This window comes from Protomyctophum bolini, assembly GCF_963924005.1.
Source record: "Protomyctophum bolini genome assembly, chromosome: 17".
Taxonomy (NCBI): Eukaryota; Metazoa; Chordata; class Actinopteri; order Myctophiformes; family Myctophidae; genus Protomyctophum; species Protomyctophum bolini.
In genome coordinates, this window is record NC_137878.1 from 32,840,120 (window position 1) to 32,865,282 (window position 25,163).

Consider the following 25,163-nt stretch of genomic DNA (forward strand, 5'->3'; position numbering starts at 1 on the left):
AGCGCTGGTACTGCAGGCGGGCCCATGCATTCAGCACAAGGAAACCCCGTGCAGCTGAGGTTTAACATTGGGGTTTAACATTTAAGTGCTCTAGTCTAAACAAACACATCTATAGACTTGGCTGGCTCTAAAGTGTTCTAAGCAAACATTGTAATGTCCTCAAAGTCCATAGACTTGTTTGGCAAATTTACATCATAAGCACTCTAAACAAACAATGTCATAATTATATAGACTTGGCTGCCATATATGATCTTCAAAATCCATGCGCCCCTCAAAAATCACACTTGTGTGAAGTGAGGGGCGCTCCTATCACCATACATCATCATACATGAGCCAATCAAATCATTATATTCCGTGCTCATACACGCAAACACACAAAGCTGTGCATCGGAGCGTCTAGCACGCCTCCAGAAAGGGTCACAGTATATAGTCTGCCTATACTTTCCCTACAGCATGGTCTCACAAAGTGGGAGCCGTGGCTCAGGTCCGTTTTACTAATAATTAGGGAGATTTTGCAAATATAGTGGCAAATCTGCTAAATAAATGCTTCCCACTAGCTTTCTTCACAAATGTATTAATAAATGTGTCTACTATCACCTCTCAATTTGTTCCAAGCCAACTCCCTTGGGAAACTTTGTGACAGCTGATGAAAGTTGGGGTACCATTAACAACCTATATGCAGGCAAAATTTACATGTGAGGGTCAAACTAGGGTTTTCATGATTCTGAATCCATTGCAAGCATTTGTTTTGTGTTGACCCCAGGAAGACTAGCGACCGACCATTTTGTGGAAGCTAATGGGGACCCTAATAAAGAATAAAGTAGGGCATTCATTCACAAATTAACGTAAAAACATCAAGGATACAAGGTTTCTGCCTGACGACAACAGGACTTAAGTATAGAGTCTTTAAAAGAACAGAAAGGCTCTGACTTCACACAAAGGTGTCTGTCGGTCTGTCTGTCCGTCCGTCCGTGGAGGTCAAGGAGGTCAAGATTTGCATGGTGGCTCATTAGGTCATTGTAACGTCTTATTTAGTATAGTGACACATCCTGGGATTGCAAGAGGAGGCAGGTCTGGTCTCCACCAACTACAAGGTCAGTGGCAGTGGCGAAGGCAGAAATGAAGTCAACCCAAGACACCACATTGAGAAGCTGCACTGTCCTGGTTAATGGGCCGGGGTATCAGATACAAATAAAGACATTCTCACCACGGCACGCACACCCCGTCCCCAAAGAAAACAGATGAATAAAAAAGAAGCATGCTCTGAAGGAAAGGTTAGAATGTGCATGTTGACTGCATAGTAGTATCACTCTCTGAAGAAGTAAGTCCTCTAAGACAGTCGTTCTAAAATTGGTCAAGGATCTGAAAATGCATTGTGCGAGGGACCCCACAAAAGAAAAATAATCTAAAATAGCATATGTACAGCATGCCCACAGCGTGGCACAACGTGAGATTGTAGATCTGCTATTTATTATAACACCATTACTGCGTCAAAAGTATGTATTTGGAACAGAGTCAAACAAAATGTAATGTCTCAACTCCTACAATTCCAAGTGCTTGTCAGTGTGGGGAGGCTCCCCAGTTCAAATATTATTATTTTTTGGGGGTCGCGGCCTGAAAAGGTTGAGAACTACTGATCTAAACGTAATCCTTAAACAAACAACTCACTCAAAAGATTGAATTCATGATGCAGCTGCAATGACAGCTAACACAGGGAGGGAGTGTGCTGAAACGCCTGGCAAGGGAGTAGTGTAGATATTAGTATGTGTGTAGTATACTAGCTGTAATAACACGGACAAGGCCTATGTGTTATTTTAGGGCAGGGGTCATCAACAGGCGGTCTGGGACACCTCGGTGCTCTTCAGAGTTACTACAGGAGGGCTGCCAAATCATTGTTGGAACTTTCTTTCCCCCCCTTAATTTTTTTTTACATTAACCACTTTAACCCTATAGCATCCCTGTCCTGCCTGGGAATAGCATATCTACAAGCTTTCTCACAACGTGGGCTTGTAGATCAGCTATTGTCAGCATGCAGGAGGTTTTTAGTATAGGGGTTAAAAGTACAGAACAGTATTGAGGGTTTCAGTATGAAAATATACATTAACATCAATCAAGTCTGAAGCTATCTCAGCTATATGGTTTAACACAATTGCATACGATTCGTAGTGGGGGTTCCTGGTTCATCTCTTTCTCAGCTAGGGGGTCCTTGGCCTGAAAAAAACGTTGAAGACCCCTGTTTTAGGGGTTATGATAGAGGTAATTGGTGAAAGAGAAGTGGTTAATCACTTATCCATATAGACAAATCCACAGAGCGGCAATGACAATTTCCAATAAGGTGGGGCCATGAGGTGGGGCCTATATGTAGTGGGTGGCATTATCATGTTATTGTACGACCTATGGTTCAAACGATATAGCGGAAATCATTAGGCAAATTTTAAACATCTTGGATGGCGGTTTCCTTGGCCTGCTGGGGGTGTGCATACTAAGTTTCATGCCAGCGATCAGTCTAGGTCGAGATTACTAGCACAAACACACATATACACAAATGGACGGACAGGGGCGAAAACATAAACCCCTAAAATAAAACTTTTTTTTAAATATTTCATGTTCAAGAGTGATTGAATGAGATTGGCGTTTATTTCACTCTTTATACAGCTGACGAATTGAGGAAGTGCTACAACTCCCGGAGATTTCCCATAAACCTTTTTTTCCTTAATTCTTTTCTTTTTCTTTACTGAAGCCAGTGGCAGTGCCTCATCCATCACATCAACGACCAGGAGCTCACAGCACTGCTATTTACAGCGGCGGAAAGTAACTTAAGTACATGTAGCCAAGTACTGCACATTTTATGTAATTTAATGTACTTTTTATGTCAATTTGTTTAGGACTTTAGTCAGTCCACTACATCTCTGAGGAAACTGATTCCACTAGAATTATTTGACAACTGTATAGATTTAGATTTTTTATTACAAAACGTTAACCATTTAAGCCCAATTTTATACTTTGTAGTTTGTATTTTCGAAAGGTGCCACAGTGTTGTCAGATTCTAGATTGGACATTTCAGAAAGATTTAGACAAAATTAAACAATGTGTGAAATGGGTTCTGCATATTTTGATGCCAATTACTTTTGCCTTTTACTAGTCAAAGAGTATACTTTTAGTTTTTTTAGTAAAATCTGAGTACTTGTTGGACCCACTCCATATAAATACTGTTGTACTTTTTTCAAAGTACATTTTGAACACAGACGTTTGACTTGTAGAGTATTGTTTTTACATTGTGGCATTGGTACTGTAACTTTAACTTAAGTAAAAGTGAGTTCTTCTTCCACCAGCGTGCAGTTTCAGCTCCATGGTGATGTTTATTTGTTGACCTGTAGCGTTGTGTCCACGCCTCTCGGCCAGGACTGATGAGTCACATACCAAGTCATAGTTTTCATATAAAGTTTGAACCGACACCTATAATTGCTCCAGCAGTTCCAACTTATTTCCCCTAAAAATAGGTCAAGCTAAGAGGTCTCTGGTAACATATTCGAACCGACGTCCCTGCTTCTGCTAAGAAATATAAAGTCCTGAAAAGTAACAGTTTTGGACTCATGAGGTTTCGACCTGAACACACACACACACACACACACACACACACACACACACACACACACACACACACACACACACACACACACACACACACACACACACACACACACACACACACACACACACACACACACACACACACACACACACACACACACACACACACACACACACACACACACACACACACACACACACGCGCACACGTTTTAGTTCACTATGATTACTTAATCCGAAACATAACCAATGAACTGATTAAGCCCGGTTATATAATATATTGGAAAATAGCAGCGACAGCTCCAGAAAATTGTGACTGGGGGACTATGGGGGGGGGCTGGCTATTTAGAGCGGGGGCTAATGAATGTTGGTTTACATAGAGGTCATTCAATTGTCCCCCCTGGAAACCGATCTACAAGCTCACAAAGTGTCACGGTGCGACATGTTTTGAGTTTATCCATCTGCTAATTTTGAAAGATTTCAACACAGTTTTTAAATAATAATTCATAACAATAACGCTTAATTTTGGTGTATTTTGATGCCATATTGTGCCAATACATTCACACTTTTACTCAAGTAACATTGTGTATAGGATTAGTAACATTGTTTTACTTGTGAGTATTTCTACATTGTGGGATATTTATTGCTGCTTGCACTTAAGTCAAACTCTTAACTTCTTCCACCACTGTTGGTAATGTGTTCAACCAAACTGTTCCCTACAAGCTGTTCTTTGACAAATTAAGCGAGGGAAAGGCTATAATTTCCAGACAGCATCATAATAGAGTCTGAATGGGAGGGCTTCAACGAGTCTGTGTTTTCATGACAAACATGGGAGGTGGAGAGACACAGACACATGCATGGGGCCGGGCCGGACACCCCCGCCCGACAACAGTAGCATTCTGTTGAGTCACTTCCACAGTCCAGACAGAAAATAATAAAGTGTATTTTTAAGAGTCCCAGGCATGGCAGGCAGGCAGACCATGGAGGGTGTAGTCCATAAACAAAAGGAGACAGAGTGCACAGAGTGCACAGGGACGCTTTGGGAAGGCAACGGAAATGTCACGTTTCTTCCTGAGAGTTTCCCACACGCGCTGGGCTGTATTTTGCGTGTCTTAAGTACCAGGTCTTATTACTTATAACTTAAGACCTGGGGGCGTGATCAATGCCATTTGGCTATTCTGAGTGGCCAAAGAACATTGACCACGCCTCCAGGTCTTAAGTTAAGTAATAAGACACGCAAAATACAGCGTGCTGTCTTCAAGTCCCTGTCGCTGTCGGGCGGAAACGAATGTCCAAAATCAGTATCATACTGACCTCGATGAAGATCCTGTGAGATCGAAACGTCCTACAATAAAGTAAATTCCTTTGCCTAAAGATGGTGTGCGGGCCCTATACCTCCTTCCATGTTGTAAATATTAATTCAAATAAGTTGAAATATGGAGATTACAAGGTTTCTATGGCGAGCTGTGAGCTGCAGGGCTGAGGCTACAGGCTCTGCACACACAGGGCTGTATTTTGCGTGTCTTAAGTACTAGGTCTTATTACCTAACTTGAGTAAACTAAAGACCTGGAGGCGTGATCAATGCTCTTTGGCCACTCAGAATAGCCAAATGGCATTGATCACGCCTCCAGGTCTTTAGTTTACTCAAGTTAGGTATTAAGAGCTGGTTCTTAAGACACGCAAAATACAGCCCACAGGCTCAGCCAGTGTCCCAATGTCCGTGCATCATCAAAAGGAGTTTTTTTTTTTTTTTTTTGAAAAAACTAATGTTATTGTAAGGGGCAGCGGTTGAACATCTGCTGAGAGCAAACAGCAGCATGCTTTCATTTAAGTTTTAAAGGGGCCCCGCCCACCCCCTGTCCATCTTCGCTTCCTGACACATGCATATGCACGCGACACACGAGGAACGAGGAGACAATTAGGGGATATTAATAAAATCTGAAATTCAGTTTCACTATATAGGATAATCTGTGAAAGCTGCTGAAATTTGGGGTAACAACATTAACAACCTATATGCAAGCAAAATCATTCTGTTTTAAGTAGCATGTGACTAGTTTTTTTTCTCCATGATTCTGAATCCATTACACGCACGAAAAACACTCCTTGGGCTAAAAACAGCCATAGCACCTTTTCCGAATGTGATGACCTCATCACATTTTGTGATGATCGTTTATAGCCCAAGGAGTGTTTATTCCCAGATTGGACATTGTTCTGATAATATTCACTGACTAAGAGCAGGCGTACTGTTAGCGCTGTCTATTCCTGAATCGGTAGAACGGGTGTTGAGCCATCCAAAAACAGTGGTGAACCCCTTTCGCAGTATCGTTTCCAAAAAGTAAAGGTATTTCTGGCTAGCTACAGATGGTAAACCTATAGGACAGACACACAGATATTTTAGACAGAGGTGAAACTACCACTTACAAAGCTTATGAAGTCAGCTAGTATACCATGTTTTCCCAATGCAATCTTACGGAAGCAGTAGCCTATACTGAGCATGTGGACGGGGATTGGCTGGACATTTTTATTTATTTAAGCCTGATGTAAGCAGTTGTTTCACCTCTGTCCTACGTTTATCATCTGTAGCTCGGTTCTGATACCTTTAAGTGTTTTCGCCGCTGTTTTTGGACAGGCTATCCTGACACGGAACCTCTTCTCGGAGCTAAAGCGTAGATATGAGGTTCCAAACGGAGCTAGGTACTGTATCTTCCTTCTCGTCGTCAGCAGGGCCACAGGACCATGGACCTTTTTACAGTGGTGGAAAAAGTACTACATTTATTTTACTTAAGTAAATGTATCAATACTGTAGTACAACTCCGGAAATATATTTTTTACTTGAGTAAAAGTACAGAATTGGTACCGAATAGTAAAAATACTCAATTTCACAAGCTTTCAAATGCATCAAATGTATTTTAACATATTTTGAAAATAGCCGATCTACAAGCTTAAATGTGTTGCATCATGGCCAAAATGTGTATAGGGCTAAAGTTATTAATGTTTTTTGTGATATAATCCAAATCTACAGAGTAACTAAATAGTTTTTAATCGTATAAGCAATATTTGCCTCTGAGATGTACTGGAGTAGAAGTAAAATTGCAGCACTATACACTCTTTGCCTTTGATACGCCTTTTCAACATTGCATCGAAGTCTGGGGCAGTGCTGAGGTAGTGGCAGACGTTCCTACTCTCACCTATGGTCATGAAGTGTGGGTCCTGACTACGGAGAAGCGGTTGAAGATGGATGGATGGATGGATACACTCTTTGCATGTACAGTATGTGTTTACCGTGCTTACTGTAAATCGCTCTGGATTAAATTGTAAATTGTACAAGCTCACAATAGGTTGTGAACTTGTTATTCTGCTATATTCAGCGTGTGTACATGGCACGCAACAAAGTAAATAATCAAGCTTTCGTCATCTGAGTCACAAGCTCTTGTTCTTTACTTTATTAGTTAAATGTGTGTAAAATTGTAGATCGGCTATTTTCGCTGCTCTTGCGCAACACTCTTGTACGACCGAAGTAGGACATTAATTTAATCTGACTGCAAGGAGGCTCTATGCACAGCGGCCATTTTGGACAGAAATTGGCCTTTTCCTTACTTCCTTCACAAGTGTTACCAATGGTATTGTAACTGCCGGTGTCAGTTGGTTCATTTAACTTCAGTTGTTTATTTGTGTTGTCTTATTTTGACACTTCCTGTAGACCCTAGGTACTTTTATTGTGAAACTTCCTGTTGGTATATATATATATATATCTGAAGCATGCTGGCTTCACTCACCTCAGAGACACTCAGTCAGAGTGAGACACAGCATGTGGAAGCAGCAGAGCCACATGGTAGGAGACTTGTTTGTTTGCAACTTCATGTTTAACCCAGTTGATCTGACATTGTTGACATGGTTTGTAGATTCAGTATATAGTTTTTGTAGATTCAGTATTAATGTAAAGCCGTTTATATTCTTTACAGTGCCTGCCTTTGCTGTGTCCTGTGCCAAGTATTATCCCAAGATTGTTATGAAGTTCAAGGTGGCATTCGATTCAACCCTTAGCCCCTCAGTTAGCGGAGTGAGGTACAGACTTACCTTTTGATTTGTTTGTTTGGTTTATTTTCTTTGTTTGTGGTGCCTTTGCGTCATGTTCTGCTTGGTTGTTTATTGAATCACTGATTAGGATCAACTATAAATTAAGTATTTTTATTGTTGACTTGTACAAAAGTGATTAACCCAAATGCACTGATTTTATTGAAAGCTATGAAATGTTCTATATGACTCTTAAAGTATTTATTCTGTTTTATAGTTTTCACGGTGTTCAACAACCTTCAACTGTACCTGAAGAATAAACAACACCCGTTGAGACCATTCAAGTTCTATTTCATTCATAAACCGAGGGCGCTAACAGTGAAAACTCAACCCTGAAGCAACTCAACGTCGACCCATCTCACCTACAGCCACCCAGTGCTTCTTCAAGTCACCAGCCTACAGCCACAAGTTTGTCATTGTCACACCACAGTAACCTATGCAGTGAGAGAGGACTTCTAACAGGTAGCCAGCCTCCTTCTCCTCTTGGACTGAAGAAAGGACATTAAGTTGCAAACCCGGCAATAGAAAAAATTATAAACTTAAAAAAGGAAACAAAAAATTATAAACTTAAAAAAGGAAACAAAAAATTATAAAATGGATAAAGGAAAACAACCAAAAAAAGGGGACAAAAGAAACATTTTCTGATATGAAGCGATTTGAAGGCTGTGTTGCACAGGTCTAATGTATTTAATTTCAAAGTTAGAACTATTCAGTTCATGCTGCATTTATATAATGTGAAAACTAAAGTAGACCTTTGTATAAACTGCAATGTATTGGTTTGGTTCGTTTTGTTTGATAGAATTCCTTTGGATGTTAAAGTGGTAGTCTGTGGGACTTCGTTAATGGTTTAAGTAAATTGTAAAAACCCAGACTAAATATACCCCAAAGTGTCATAAGTGATCAAACAGCATAAACCCAAACAGATGTCAAGTGCAGATAAAATGGCAGCCAATATGCAGCAGCTGATCAGTTCTGAAGAGACCGCAGCTACAATACAGAATGAAGTAAAAACACTTGAAAAGGCATTCACTAAGGCCTATAGAACCTGGACGCAAACAGCAATAGAGGTTAAAAGAGCCTTAAGGACACTTTGTTCAGAAGAGGAACTTTATGAGATGAAACTCAATATTCTGAACAAACATAATGCAACAAATGAGATTTATGAATCCATTCAACGTAACTGCATTGCTACACCTGAAATAATTGATAAGAAAATGGAAGCCTCTATCATCCTGACCACAGAGTGGTGTGAGTTGGTGGACAAATGCCTGGTAACCACGGTTGGAAGGAGACCGGTGGAAGAAATTGAGACGGTGGCAGAGGAGTCCACCTCCACGCATGACCCTGGAGGTCAGGAGATTGTGGGAGAAATTGTGACGGTGGGAGAAATGGCAGCAGAGCCAACTCCCACAGATAACCCTACTGATCAGGAGAACCAGAGATGTGTAAATCAAATCCCAGTAAGTGAAATGCCAACTCCATCTGCCAATGTGGTGATGGTGTTGGAACCAGACATTGGTGAAGGGAGACATGAAAACTGCTATGTATCGCAGGATGTTAACTCTGTGCAGCTTCTCAGCGACAGGCAGACATTGAATGTAGAGAAGTTAAAGGACAGCTCACAGCAGTCAAAAGAGCAGGAGAGTGACTTGGGCACCCCTGAGGAGTTGGCCATGAGCAGTAGTTTTGTGGGTAGAGCTGCCCTCATTGTTAAACATAAACTAGAGCATAAGAAGAAACCAGTGAGAAAAGAAACTGAATCGGCCAGAGAGCCTTGGAGATCGGGAGCCATTGATGAGGGGAGCCATCCTGCTCTCCCACCGGCTAAGATGAAGAGCCTCACCATTATCCCTCCTGTTCCGTTTGAAGCCACATGCCCCGGTCCTCCCCAATCCCAGGAAAACCCAACTGTCTATGAGCAACAAACCCTTAAGTCCAGTCCCTGCCATTACAGACATATTTCGGCTAACTACAGCATTAACTTTGGCTCCTTGGCAAGAATAAAACCACCCACCTGAAAGACTGACAAGATTATAATATTGTTTATTAATGTAAGATCCTTCCTCACCTTTTGACTCTGGGGAACTATGGTTTTAAATCATGTTATGTTTGTTTTGGTATAACCTGATTGGTGGGAGTGTAACTGCCGGTGTCAGTTGGTTCATTTAACTTCAGTTGTTTATTTGTGTTGTCTTATTTTGACACTTCCTGTAGACCCTAGGTACTTTTATTGTGAAACTTCCTGTTGGTATATATATATATATCTGAAGCATGCTGGCTTCACTCACCTCAGAGACACTCAGTCAGAGTGAGACACAGCATGTGGAAGCAGCAGAGCCACATGGTAGGAGACTTGTTTGTTTGCAACTTCATGTTTAACCCAGTTGATCTGACATTGTTGACATGGTTTGTAGATTCAGTATATAGTTTTTGTAGATTCAGTATTAATGTAAAGCCGTTTATATTCTTTACAGTGCCTGCCTTTGCTGTGTCCTGTGCCAAGTATTATCCCAAGATTGTTATGAAGTTCAAGGTGGCATTCGATTCAACCCTTAGCCCCTCAGTTAGCGGAGTGAGGTACAGACTTACCTTTTGATTTGTTTGTTTGGTTTATTTTCTTTGTTTGTGGTGCCTTTGCGTCATGTTCTGCTTGGTTGTTTATTGAATCACTGATTAGGATCAACTATAAATTAAGTATTTTTATTGTTGACTTGTACAAAAGTGATTAACCCAAATGCACTGATTTTATTGAAAGCTATGAAATGTTCTATATGACTCTTAAAGTATTTATTCTGTTTTATAGTTTTCACGGTGTTCAACAACCTTCAACTGTACCTGAAGAATAAACAACACCCGTTGAGACCATTCAAGTTCTATTTCATTCATAAACCGAGGGCGCTAACAGGTATTAACGAATGTTCTGTTCCATTCTGGTCAGTGTAGTGTACAGTACTCTCAAGAGTAATGGGGTTCCTTGAAATAAATAAAGAGCCACTGTACTACATTAGGCCTACATGGAACAGAGCCTAATTAGTATAATTGGTAATACCTGTGAAGGAAGTACTCTATAAGGAAGAGGTCCAATTTCTTTCCAAAATGGCTGCTGTGCATAGCCTATGTAGTGGAACTGCTCACGACGCAGTGAGTGAACGGAGAACCTGGCCGTCCTCTCACTCTGGCTCTCACAACGGGGCTCTTGGACACCGCGGCGAGGCCGTAAAACACAAGCGCTCGACCGCATACGTACACCTGAATAACCACCGGCAGTAAATTACATGCAAAGTTGATTGATTTTCCTGCTGGTTCCTCCAAAGACTTGTGGATCCGCCCCGTATACTGTACTGTAACAGCGTTTATCGGACGGGCAGCTTCTGCTTATGTAACTGCATTACGTAACACAATCTATAAGCCAAGCCAGACCAAGGCACGTGTATTAATATTTCAATATTAACACACATCCCCATGCCGCTCCCCTCAAAGGCCTGCTTTTGCACATATGGTTTACCCACTGAAGAAGGGGAAGAAAGCACGGCCGTTCCATCGCACACAGGAGCCAGTTTGGTGCAAAAAAAGAGGAGCATTATTTGATTCCAAGACTATCAAAGGGTCTGTGAGCTGAAAAAATAAATCGGAGGGGGAAACTTTTGAACGAATTCCATGCCGTTTGGATCGCAGAGAGAGAGAGAGAGAGTTCTCCCAGGATTTCATTGGTAGTAGGAGGCTGACTGAGCGTGAGGTATGCTCTCGCCAACCAAAACTCCAAAAAGAAACCATCCCGCAACGGAATGAAGAAGAGGTTATTGATACAGGTTATGATTCAGAAAGTCCATGCTGCACATATAGTCCACTTCTTCTTATTACAGTAATATATTTTGCCTATAACTGCATGCCCTGTCAGAGTACAACCAGATGCTTCAAGTATTATTTTGACAAATCTTGTCTGGGTATTATTTCCATATGCCACAGCTCCTACTTGCAAAGCACCGGGACTCTGAATGAATGATGAGTTATTACATTACATGGATGCTAAGAGGAGGAGGAGGCGACACACCAGTGCCTTTTATGATGTCTCCTCATGAAATATGGCTCAGCAGGCACGGCGGGACTCCACACCCAGAACAGGGGAGGGTACACCGAGAAGGGAGAAGAGAGGAGTGCACACAGAGAAGAGAGGAGTGCACACCGAGAAGAGAGAAGAGAGGAGTGCACACAGAGAAGAGAGAAGAGAGGAGTGCACACTGAGAAGAGAAGAGAGGAGCACACTCACAGAGAAGAGAGGAGTGCACACTGAGAAGAGAAGAGAGGAGCACACTCACAGAGAAGAGAGGAGTGCACACTGAGAAGAGAAGAGAGGAGCACACTCACAGAGAAGAGAGGAGTGCACACTGAGAAGAGAAGAGAGGAGCACACTCACAGAGAAGAGAGGAGTGCACACTGAGAAGAGAAGAGAGGAGCACACTCACAGAGAAGAGAGGAGTGCACACTGAGAAGAGAAGAGAGGAGCACACTCACAGAGAAGAGAGGAGTGCACACTGAGAAGAGAAGAGAGGAGCACACTCACAGAGAAGAGAGGAGTGCACACTGAGAAGAGAAGAGAGGAGCACACTCACAGAGAAGAGAGGAGTGCACACTGAGAAGAGAAGAGAGGAGCACACTCACTGAGAAGATAGGAGTGCACACTGAGAAGAGAAGAGAAGAGCACACTCACAGAGAAGAGAGGAGTGCACACTGAGAAGAGAAGAGAAGAGAGGAGCACACTCACAGAGAAGAGAGGAGTGCACACTGAGAAGAGAAGAGAGGAGCACACTCACAGAGAAGAGAGGAGTGCACACTGAGAAGAGAAGAGAGGAACACACTCACAGAGAAGAGAGGAGTGCACACTGAGAAGAGAAGAGAGGAGCACACTCACAGAGAAGAGAGGAGTGCACACTGAGAAGAGAAGAGAGGAGCACACTCACAGAGAAGAGAGGAGTGCACACTGAGAAGAGAGGAGCGCACACCAAGGAGAGGAGAGAATGTCGAGAAGAGAGGAGAGCACACCGAGAAATGAGGATTGCGCAGTGTGCACACTGAGAAGAGAGGAATGCACACTGAGAAGAGAGGATGAGAGAGGAGCACACACAGAGAAGAGAGGAGCGCTGGTGGATGTTCTCTGGGCCGCTCTCTGTCTCTCAGCCAGGAAAGGTAATTTGATCTGCCGAGCGAATGAGGGAGGAGGAGGACAAGAAAGGAGGTTTGTGTTGATCATTCTGTTTGTGTCAAAAGCCTCCCAGACTTGCGGAGCCGCCTGCATCCCAGGGAGAAAGAGAAGTGTGTGTCTCTCTTCTTAAAAAAACACACCATTCATCTCCGAGAAGAACCATCAGTGAACAACGCTCTGTGGAATGGGTTTCCAACCATCATTCAGTTCACCTGCAACTGAATACATTTCTTCTGGAGGAAAAACTAAAGTAAAGCGAAAATATATATTTATATATATCTCGCAAGCAAGTCTTTGTATCGCGGGGGAGTGTTAACTCAGCTGGGGAGAAGTTTGCTGCACGCTACGTAATAAACCTCTTAAGCCTTATATAATACTCCATCGTACAACAGTGTCGCACAGCCAAACTAGCAGATCTACAAGTTCACAATGTGTCGTCGAGCTCTAGATTTGCTATTTTTTAATAGAGTGAGGAGTCAAGGAAGGAGCACAGATATGGACGTGATCCTATCACGAGCATTTGTGAGGAACACTTGAAGAAAAGGTTGAACATTGGGTGGTGCTCCTTTAAGCCCTATTGTATACACTATGTCATCATGTGACGGTGTTGCACAGCGACAATAGACGATCTACAAACCTCAAAACGCATTGTGGTGCTACGCACTGTGAGCTTATAGATCGGCTATATTTCTCCTCCGTTGTTACGTCATTACAATAATAACAGCGTCAGGAGTTAAGTGCAGCCTCCATAAACAGCCAAATCACAGACATTCCAGAGGGAGGGGCCAGACGGAGAGAGCAGAGAAGCAGGTCAAAAGGTTAGCACGTTAGCACACTCTCTCACACACACACACACACACACACACACACACACACACACACACACACACACACACACACACACACACACACACACACACACACACACACACACACACACACACACACACACACCTCCCTGTAGTACAGTACACTATGAGTCACTCAGATCTGCTGAGTCATAATCCCTTCTCTACACCTCTCAGGGGTCCTTGAGGGGAACGCAGGGTGGTCCCATGCAGCTAAATTAACTGAATATAGCATCACATTCTGTTTAACCACTTTAACCCCTTTTATTTTCAATTGGACTTTTGAAAATGGCATAATGTAAAGTACAATTAAGCTTGTTCAAAAACAAATCTTGACGAAAGTGTGAAACAAGTGGAATACGTGAAAATGTGTTGTTTACAACACAAATCCTGGGGGATCCCTGCAGTAGTGAAAAGTAACTAAATGCATTTACTGTACTGTGATTTTAAGTACAACATTTAAATACAAATTTGAGGCATTTCCACTTTACTTGAGTATTTCCAATTTCCAATACTTTTACTTCAACTCCACTACATCTCAGATCCAAAAATTGCACTTTTACTCCACTATAATTATTCGAAAACTTTAGTCACTATTTTTTTAGTACAAAACATACATTATAACAACTTCAGCCCTATATACATTTTGTCCATTTGAAAATAGGCAAACTACAAGAACTACGAGCTTGTAGATCTGCCATTTACACAATATTGAAAATATTTGAAAATTTGTTATTGAAAAGTTGAAATGGGACATTCTGCACAATGACTCAATGAGTACTTTACTTTTACTTTTAGTAATTTAAGTACATTGTAATACCAATACTTGTAGTTTTACTCAAGTATTGAGAACCACTGAACTATGACACATAGCACTGCTGTCCACTATGAGTCAGAGACATACCAGTACAGTGTAATCCCTTATTTATGTTTGTGGGAATGATCTCTTGTTCCCTGAAATCCAAACGAAGGTGACTCATCTGTTTGTTGGTCCTGCCAGACACCTCTCCCTCTCTCTTTATCAGTGGAAGAAACTACTCACACTTTGGACTCAACCAGTGGTGTGGGGACCACCAGTGGTCCTTGAGGGGGTTCCAGGTGGTCCCCAGCCAAATGATGGAGAGTTGGTAACCAAATGGACCCTTATTAGATATTTAACCCTTATAACTTTAACTCTTGAGAGTGTACAATTAAATCAAATGGACCCTTATTGGGTCCATTTGCAAATATAGGAGTCGGCAAAATGTAGTGGGTAGTGTGGCCGCAAGATACCAATTACGGAAAGTGGAAGCTTCTAAATGCATAATTCAAAGATTGTGGTTAATGCTGTATACAGTTACAGTAGCATGGGATACGATAGAGACCCAAGAGCCAAAGGTTGTGACGTGTTGAGCTTGTAGATCTCATATTGTCTGGGAAAGCGTTCCCCACAATATACACATGCAGGGGTTTAAGTGTGGTTAAGCTACAAGCACCAATACTGCAGTGTAAAGCAACACTTTGTTACTACTAGTGAAAGTCCTGCTTTCTCCACATTGTGACTCATCTCGCCAGCAACCGTCTTATTTTGCGGTTTTCCTCCTCGTTGCATGCTAGAGGATACCTTTTTTCCCCTTTGTCAGGGAACTACCCTCTCTCTGTTTCTGACACATGCTGTCAGAATGATGAATGATGTTCAATCAGCGTTTCATTTTTAGCTTTTTGGGGGGATATTTCGCGGCTCCGTTTCAGAGCAAGGGGATATTGTAAGTGCTCCATAAGGGCTCCAGGTGGATCGGATTTCCACATCCATCACAAAGTGCATGGGGTAAACTTTAACATGAAATTGGATTTTCTGAATATGGATCTCATCCAAAGAGAAAAACATAAATCCTTGGCAGAAACCTCTCATCTCCATATATTCTAACTTTTTCCGTAATTAACACCCTACTTGATCAAACTACAGTGACACAAAGTAGTATAGTAGCAAATTGGAAACATGGCACCAAATGGCGCGTTTCGAGCTTGTGTAGATCTGCTACTTTTGCACTTTTCGAACTTAACATGTGAGCTTCTCACCCGACATTAACAATATGGAGAGATATACAGCTGTACACATCTGACCGTATGCTCAATCTCTCTCTCTCTTACTGTCTCTTGCTCTCCTTCCTCTCCTCTCCCTCCTCCTCCAACATCCGTGGTATTATATTATATCTTTCTTCCCTTTTCGTCGTTATTGATCAAATATTTGCCGTTCTCGGGCCACGGGGGTGGGGGTCTCTTGTTTATTTTCTGGAGTGTGGTTTCTGCAGCTGGCTGGCGGCTTCAGCAGCAGCATCTCAGACAGTGCTGTGTTTGGCTTATAGCAGCTGCACGGAGAGAAGTAAATGCACTCAGTTCCTGGTCACCACTGCCAGCCCGGAGTCATGTGAGCTTCCAATACTTTGACTTCTACTACCCAACTATACATCTCGAATTGTACTTGTACTCCACTACACGTAGGATATTTGAAAACCTTAGTTACTTTTATAGATTTTGATTATTATTATTAGGCTACAGAACATACATTATGCACTTCAGCCGAATATACGTGTCGCATCAGACACGTTTTCAAACAAATGTAGTGGAGTAAAAGTAAAATATTTGCCTCTGAAATGGAGTGTATAGTAAAAGTACTGGAATCATCAAACCCCCATATCTCCATATATGGAGCTGGCCTGTTCTGATACCACAATTACAACTCTACCTTAAAAACTCGTCACAGCACAGGACACCGGACAGCAGGAGTATACTTTCAAGGCAGTAGTATTTTTCATTGTGCATTTTTTGGTCAAAGTTGATCCCATGCCTAAACGCCAGCAGTCTGCTGTCACCCATACGTGCACATGTCCGATCTGCCCCAGCAGCGTGACCTCCACACTCTCACGGAGGAGACTACCGACAAGCGGCACCACCACCAGAGTCTCACGGAGGACGCCGTCACGGGCCACCGCCACCTGAACAGAGAGCAGCAGCAGCGCACGCAAGAGCAAGGGCAACGGCGCCAGCCACCTCTTGCCGCACCTCGGCAGAAGTTCTTAGCCGCCGAGCAGAATATGCAACTTCAAGAGTGTGACTGTTGCCAACGGCCAACGCGACGTCTAACTCGGTTTAACTCCTGCCCTCAGGGCGTCTTACTGGTTTGAATAACGTTTAATTTAATGTTTTGTCTCCCTTCTCAGTCTCTTCTATAGAGGGTATGCATATAGTGAATGGCAGATCGAGTGGCAAATCGAGTAGCAAAGTGAGTGACAAAGTGAATTTAATGTTGTTTAAAGTCATTTCATGCAATGAAATAGGACCTTTCTGTGTGGATGTATGGGCTGTCAAGGCCAGAAAGTATTTATTTTGTCACTCAGTAGGCGTTCCCGCATAACCTCCTGGTATGATGATGATGTCACGCGCATACCCTCTATTGAGACATTTAGATCGTGTCACAGGTCATCTGACACAAATGTTGACCTGATGGTCAAGATTCAATTTATCCGAAACCGGTAACCTCATTATGTCCAAAACTGTTACTTTTCTTCAGGATTCAAATTCAAAAGTAGCAGATCTATAAGAATATGGAGATAAGAGGTTTCTGCCCGACAGCAACGAATGCACTCAAGTAGTGGGGTTGAGTGATTTGTCCACCGCTGGCTGTGAGCGCTCTGAGCAGGGCAGGACCGCTGGCCACACTCCCTACACGCACGCACGCACGCGCACGCGCACACGCACACGCACACGCACACACACACACACACACACACACACACACACACACACACACACACACACACACACACACACACACACATACACACACACACACACACACACACACACACACACACACACACACACACACACACACACACACACACACACACACACACACACACACACACACACACACACACACACACACACACACACACACACACCACACAGTGCCCATTCATTCATTCACCGCTCTCTTGCATAGAGTTGGGATTGTTAGTTAGCCAATGGCAATGCCAGGAATGCCGAGACCTAGTTCCTCTCAGTCAGGGAAAAAAAAAGGTATTTGGTTCTCTCTCTCTCTCACTCTCTCTCTTTGATCAGCTCTAGCAGTAAAGGAGATCAGTATAGGTACATTAGTAGCTATTTCCTCTTCTGGGCAGATTCCCAGTGCAGTACGAGAGAGGAGAGAGAGAGGGGCCCCTAGGGGCCTCCTCCCTCCCAGGCAGGGGCTGCTAAGGAGGGCCACTGCCCACCGCAATGGTATTTCCTGACTCGGCGAGTCCCACAAGCCCAGTAGCCCCATTCACAGATATGGATGGTGAAAGAAAAATAAATAAATGACAGCTATGTGGAGACAGATACGCCAGTGACTCTTAACCAAGGGGGAGAGGGGGGGGGGGTGTAGTGCTACTTTTAGAAGCGTCTACATTTTAATAGGGTCAGCTGTGTACAGGCGGGATTTGTTTTTTTTCTTAATCTGTGAATTTAATTAAAAAGACCTTGTAAAGAAAGATGGAAGTGGGGGAGCGCACCTATACAGCCTCTTTCCCCTTCTACACCATTATGCAGACTGCGGCCATCTTGCCATTTAGTTAATGGCATGGGTGACAACTAGCCGCAATTTGCCATTGACAGCCCATACATCCAAACAGAAAAGTCCTATCCGATTGTATTAAACAATGTCAAACTCACCAATATTGAAAGTCTATGAAAAGCTTGAATTATCCTCTTTCTATATCTGCAAAATGTCTGTTTCATAAAAAATCCACCGTAGACATGTTATGAGCTATACTTTCTGTCAAGAAATTCCTTGCAGGTGATAATTTTTGTGTGTGTGGAGTTTGGATGGATGGATGGATATACGTATATGGATATATATATATCCCTATAGTTCCCAGTGGTACAGTGAACCACTGTCTATGCCGTTATAATTGATCCAATGCCTGCTGGATCAAGAAGCTTGCATTTGTCACTAAGTTATCTACCGGTGATCGTCTCTGTCGGGTGGAAAACTGTCCAAAACTGTTAATTTTCAGGATTAATAATAGCAAAAGTAGATCCACAAGCTCAAAAGTTTCGAGGTTGCAGACCTGCAGCTTCTGTGTATGATGATTAAGTATAGGGAGTTAATTTACAGAACACAAACGCTTAGAATGGAGTTAAGAGGTTTGTGCCCCACAGCAATGATTACGTACAAGATTAAGTACAAGCAGTAACAACGCTGGTGCAGAGAACACAGAGTAATAGTTTTAAATGTTTTATAATACAATTAAGTAAGAAGGAACATTATAGATAAAGGATCTATAATCGACAGTTCTACATAATCTACAGTTTGGACAGATCATAATTATGCTCACTTTTCACTTTTCGGTCAATGCAGGCACCAAGGGAGCTAGTGGAGTGAAGACCCGCGGCTGAGTGATGTAATAGAGAGACTGAAGCTCAAGTTGCTTTATCATGCTAGCTTTGGCCCCAAAAAGAAAAGAAAAGAAAAGCGGGTGAATTTTGATAGCATCTAATTTTCAGGCTGTTATGCCTCTGTGTGCGTCTAGCGTCCAGTGGTGGAAAGTAACTAAGTGCATGCATTTATTGGTTATTGGTCTACTGTGTAGATTTTTATTATTATTATTACAAAACCCACTAACCACTTCACTATATATATTTCGAAAATAGCAGATCTACAAGCCTGCATGCAATGTGTCCCATCGTGACACATTGTGAGCTTGTAGATCGGCTATTTTCAAAAGATTTTGTATACGTTTTGAACTTGTGAAATGGGACATTCTGCACAATGAATACTTTTACTTTTGGTACTTTAAGTATATTTTGATACCAATACTTTTGTACTTTTACTCAAGTCAAATTCCGGAGTATTTCTACATTGGGGTATTGATCCTTTTACCTGAAAGGTCTGTACTTTTTCCACCAGTGCTAGCGTCACTGACTTGTGAAATTCTAAAAGTGTCTACACATGCTCTATTCAGATCTCGCTTGGGGTGAGATTTCTCTGTTCCTCTGGAAAAGTGATTTTTCCCAACTATTAAATGCCAGGGACGACCCAGATTTGGCCACGGATTGACCCCCAGCAGTGGAAGAAGTACACACATTTGTTACTCGAGTAAAAGTATCAATATCACCATGTAGAAATAGGCTACTGTTAGGCCTACAAGTAATAGTCCGGTATTACTTAAAGTAGTGTACCAAAAGTTACAGTGTACACAATAATAATCTAAATCCACAAAGTACAAAGAACAAGTAATTGTAATGGAGTAAACGTACAATATTTGCCTCTGAGATGTAATGGAGTAGAAGTACTGAAAATTGGATATAACAACACTGCAAGGCCATGTGAAAGGATTTTGTGCCATGAAGGAACTTTTTTAACAAAAAAAAGTATCTAAATAAAAGCTAAAGCATGAAGTGAGCTTGCTCTTATTTTGATCTGTACTTGTAAGTCACTCTGGATAGACAGTCTGCCGAATGCCTGCATTGTAATTGTTTTCAACCATTGTGAGAAATTGGCAGTATTATAATTCCAGTACATAATCTAACCATAAACGCAGAAAAAGAAAAAAAGAAACAGCGAAACTGGATGGTGGTGAGTCTTTGTGCTGTGATATAAAATGCACTGTTTATGCACAAACACAGTCATTACGCTCCGAACCCCATGCTTAACAAACTGGATGAGACGTTTGTACGCCAACGGAACACTGGCCCCATGCGCTTAACCCCAAAAAACACACAACAACACGACACAGAGTCCACCAGCACAGACTCAACCCATACGACGATCTGTAGCCTTTGTCAAGCTTATGATGTATATATATGGCCTATATATTATGATTGTCTATCAATCAATATGTGGAGATCACTGATGTTAAACGTCTGTGGAGAATGTGTGGAGAATGTCTGAAGAGTGCAAACTGACTGTGTGAATATTGAACTGACTAAATGATCAAATGGGAGGTGTGGGGAATTCAGCAGGTGTACGCTGGCATTGCCATGGTAATCAATTGGCTCAGGCATGAGTTTGGAAATTCGACAGGTGTGGGGATGAAGGCTCATGCGGTCCAATGGCAGAGCCCGAGAGCCTTTTCTGTCGGTTCTGGACAACTGTTTAGCCGACAGACTCAACGCCGGGCACTGCGCTCCCTGTGGCGTGGAATGCGTGTGTCAAAGTTGAAGTCGTGAGGCCAATGGTTCTTGAGTTACGTGGATTACAGACGTACAGAGAATCGGTGCATTTATTGTAATATATTGAGAACATATCCAAGTTGTAGGAAAAACCCCATATTAAACATGTATCATTGGATAGCCTAAATTCCATGACATAACCATGACTTTAAATCAGGGTTAAGTAAAGTCACGCTGCTGAGTTTGGGCCTGAGAGTGGCCTGGCTGCTTTTTATATGCCAGTGGCCGGGCGGGGTCACAAGGCGGGGTCACAGAGGGGAAGTGGCTGTGTGGGAGTATGGATCACATCCAGAGAGAGAGAGAGAGATAGAGAGGGGGGGGGGCATGGGAAACAAACACAGACAGACAGAAATGATAGAGCGAAGAAGAGAGAGAGAGAGCAAACAGATATGGAATGAACAGTAAATACACTATAGTGTGTGTCATGGTCGATTCAATGTTGATTAACTATATTTAATGTGGAATCAACCAAATCAAGTGACACTGAAACCAACGGCCAATCAGTGACCCAGACACCCCGCCCCCACCACTCAGGAAATGTCCCACAGAGAGAGAGAGAGAGTGTGTGTGTGTGTGTGTGTGTGTGTGTGTGTGCGCTGCAGTGCAGCAGTCAAACACAAGTCAACACATGTGGCCTTTCAGGGGCTCATTCCAGGGATTCCTCTGAGCTCAGCTGAGCCGAGAGCACCACCATGCAGCACCAGAGCACCGGGGAAGCCCTGTCATCCCGCACAGACAGTGGGATCGTAGGGGCTGATATATGCAGTAGGGATGTGACCATTACAAATTTAAGTTGAGGATTAATTGTCACACAAATAATTACGATTAACGATTTAATTGTGTTTTTTTTTCTTTTTGGTTGCATTGAACATTTTAAAGTTACAATTTGTTATTTCCGTTAGCCTTTTAGACGAGTTTTTCTCGCGCAAGTTTTTCTCACGCTTTCTCGAGAGCGCGAGTTTATCTCGCGAAAGTTTGTCTCGCGAAAGTTTTTCTCGCGCTTTCTCGAGAGCGCGAGTTTTTTTCGTGCAAGTTTTTCTCGCGCGAGTTTTTCTTGCGCTTTCTCGAGAGCGCGAGTTTTTCTTGCGCTTTCTCGAGAGCGCAAGTTTTTCTCGCGCGAGTTTTTCTCGCGCTTTCTCGAGAGCGCGAGTTTTTCTTGCGCTTTCTCGAGAGCGCAAGTTTTTCTAGCGCAAGTTTTTCTCCCGCACGTTTTTCTCGCGGAAATTTTTCTCGCGCAAGTTTTTCTCGCGCTCTCGAGAGCGCGAGTTTTTCTCGAGAGCGCGAGTTTTTCTCGAGAGCGCAAGTTTTTTTCGCGCAAGTTTTTCTCGCGCACGTTTCTCGCGCAAGTTTTTCTCGCGCTTTCTCGAGAGCGCGAGTTTTTCTAAAAGAGACAATATGACGTAAATGACTGAAATGTTGACATACATTTTCCTTTCATTGTCAATGCGTTTACAAAACATTGAACTAAAGACAAACATTAAGCCTGTATATAGGAGGGGCTGGTGCCCCAAAAAAAAGAGCGCAAAAAAAAAAAAGAGCAGACCGAGTACAGGCGAAGTAGGAACGTATAGGAAAAGAAAATGGGATTTTTACTTAAGTCGTGATCCATAAAAATTGATCTGTGACCCAAATGGTCCCGATGCATGGTTTGGGATATCAGTGGTCTAAGCTAAGGGGTCTTAGGGGTCTTAGGCAACATGCTGAAAGGCAATAGAGCTTCTTTTAGGAACTTGCTTGTGGTTGATTTAAAATATCCAGTGATCCGTGTCAGAAGTGCAGCGTTCATGATTTCCTGTCAGTTCTGGTTCTGGAATGTTTCCCCTTTTTTCACGCTCGATGCCCCTGAGGTAACGCTAATGGAGCGAGACCTCCAACTGTACAGCACGCAAGCACACGCACACATGACACGCACAGAGACGCACGTGCACGCATGCACGTGCATATATTGCTATAATTGCGATCTACCTTTTAGAAGAGCGATTTTTGGCCATTTCGTTTTTAGTTTACCATTTTTGGCCATATTTCACCCTGTAGGCTGTACTTGTGGGGCCATTTGGCCCTTACCAATGGAGCATAGCACACACACACACACACACACACAGTGTATGTGTTGTGTGTCAAAATACTGCGTGAAAATGTTTGAGACGTACAGTACAGTAACATGATCTCATGTTTTCACCTCCTTCTGCTACAAGCTGCTGTAGGCCTACACTAGAATAAACATGTATTCGTCGTCTTTGCATAATAGTTGCTGTCGGGTGCAAACCTTGTATATCCATAACCGTAATAAAAAAATACGGTTTTGAACATTTAAAAAAAAGAAAATATACTATGTTTTGTGTACAAATGAGTCATTTACCACTACCAATGTACACACACACACACACACACACACACACACACACACACACACACACATTTTACATTAACTTGTATTGGAAATGAAAGAGGCTGATACACGACACGCTCACAGTCCCATTTCTGCACAGTGGCAGAAGCAGCAATAGCAATAACAATAATGTAGACCTATGTCTTACCTACAGTATAATATTTGGGAGAAAGGAACCTCTCCCCTCTCTCTCTGCTATTGCACACAACCGTGTTTTTATACATGCTTCTATCCTTTCGCCTTTTAAATCAAATTGTCCTATCAACGGTGCCAAGCACAAGTAATGGGACATTTCACCTCCCGGTATTGGGGGAAATGAAAGGCCACGTTTTCAGAGTAAAATCTCCCTCATCTGCTTGGCACTCTAGCACCTTTATTCTGAAAAGATTCCCCAGCACCATAAGTGTTAAAATGGAGTTTGGGGTACGTGTTCACAAAAGCCAGAGTATACAATGACCCCAAACATGTTTGAAAGTGAAATATCCCTACTTTTCATAGGTTGAATTTAATACTTTATTGGCAGAAATGTAATCAGTACAGGGTACAGTCAAAGGTTAAATATGTATTAAACCTAGTGACAACACTTAAAACCTTTTTTTGAATCCAATGATTCTAAAATAGAGAAAATATTAAGCTTGTGACGTGTTGTGAGCTTGTAGACCTGCTATTTTTGCTATTTTGCGTGCCACTGGAATATGGAGATACAAGCTCTCTGCCTGACGACATGAGCCCTGAGTCATTTCCTCGAAGCCACATACGGCTATGTAATCCGTCACTCAGTCACGCCTAATTTTAGACTTCATTGCGTGACAAATTTTCAAAATTGGTCGTTGACCGCTCACATGTGCATATGAGTGGCAGTTAAATAAGTCATACATGCAAATCTTTGCATGCATGTGCACTTGTGAATTATCGGATGTGCACTTGTGAATTATCGGATGTGGAAGGGCGAGCCTTGAACCGGCCGGAACAATCTTGGTAGTGTGAGACTTTTGGGGACAAAAGATGCAATTACTGGGGGTGAGGTGGGGGGGAAAAGTAAAGTAACAAGTTACTTTTGTCAGTGAGTGATATATGTAAAGTAATCATATGACTAACTTATTGTAGCATATATAGAAGAAAAATAACTTTGTTTTGATGTCTTAGTACACGGCGTCCTTTACAGCACTTTCTCACTACATTATAATGCACTGTAATGACACAAACCAGGCAGTGCCAGAGGGTTCATGGGAGCAGCTATTATTGGGCTCTAGCTAGGGTTTCCACTATAGTGACTCTAGCTGCAGTGCTGCACTGTTTCCACTTCCCAGGGTTCTCATAGTCTCTCTCTCCCCCTCTCTCTCTCACACGCAGCCCACCTGAGTCCGTTTCTAATTGTAAACGTATCTCTACAAATATATATTTATCTTAAAACAAGAATTTCTCATATCCTACTACTTGATATTGACACTCACGTCCTCACGAGTACAGAAACACACACACACACACACACACACACACACACACACACACACACACACACACACACACACACACACACACACACACACACACACACACACACACACACACACACACACACACACACACACACACACACACACACACACACACACACACACACACACACACACACACACACACACACACTCCTTTATAGCGTCATGGCTCTCACACAACAAACAGCAGCCAAACACAATATGTTGGCTTACAGAACAGGTCCAGTTCAGTGGCGGGGCCCGGGCGCTCAGCGGTCTGGTCCTGCAGTAACAGTAGACGGACGTGTCGCTGCATTAGCTCCTGGCCAGGAAGGAAGTTCTCACATGCATGGGGCCAAAGAGGAGACGACGGCCCCAGTTTGGG